Here is a 780-nt window from a genome sequence, read left to right as displayed (position 1 = left end):
TATGCCGTGAGTCATGAACCAGAACAAATCCTTCCTCCTTATTTCTGTCAGGCATTCTGTCACAGTGATATGAACAGTAACTAAAACCATCTCTATAAAAACAAAAAACAAACATGTTCATTGTGGGGGGCGTGGCTATTAGGAGGTGGGAATCAGACATCATACATCAAAACCTCAAGCTTTCAGCATTGAGGCAGACTTACCACAAATGTAAATAGCTATCAGCTCTTCCCAGTCATTTGGCTAAGATCAAGTATGGTATCTGTTCTTATCAGTTTGAATACCAATCTGTTGTAAACTTTCATCTATGAGTGAAACCCATAAAATCTCATTTACTTAAACTAATTTGGCAAGTTATAAAAGATAATGGAAAGAAAATGAATTCTACAAGAGCATCAGAGATTTTTTTTTTTTAAGACGGTGTCTTATGTGTGTTAGGCTGGCCTGAACTCACTATGTAGCTAAGGATGACCTTGAACTTTTGATCCCCCACCTCCATATCCCAAGTGCTGAGACTGCATGTATGTACCACCATACTCAATTTATTCAGTGCTGGGGGTTGAAACCAGTGCTTTGTGCATGTTTTGCAAGTTCAATATCAATTGAGCTACATCCCTAGCCACTGTATATGTGTCTGTGCGTGTGTGTGTGTGTGTGTGTGTGTGTGTGTGTGTCTGTGTCTGTGTCTGTGTCTGTGTCTGTGTCTGTGTCTGTGTCTGTGTGTCTTAAATCTTTGAATGGACATTGGGTGCTTTCTTAGCAGTCTCTACCTTGTTTGTA

General features: G+C 39.7%; 1 pseudogene; it reads left to right on the top strand.

The window, feature by feature from the left end:
• The first annotated feature begins 223 nt into the window (after positions 1-223).
• On the top strand, positions 224-332 carry LOC116885051 (annotated as a pseudogene).
• The last annotated feature ends 448 nt before the right edge of the window (positions 333-780 follow it).

Source organism: Rattus rattus, chromosome 15 (genome assembly GCF_011064425.1).
Source record: "Rattus rattus isolate New Zealand chromosome 15, Rrattus_CSIRO_v1, whole genome shotgun sequence".
NCBI classification, from domain to species: Eukaryota; Metazoa; Chordata; class Mammalia; order Rodentia; family Muridae; genus Rattus; species Rattus rattus.
Note: the sequence above shows the minus strand (reverse complement) of the source record. Positions and strands in the feature narration are given on the sequence as shown.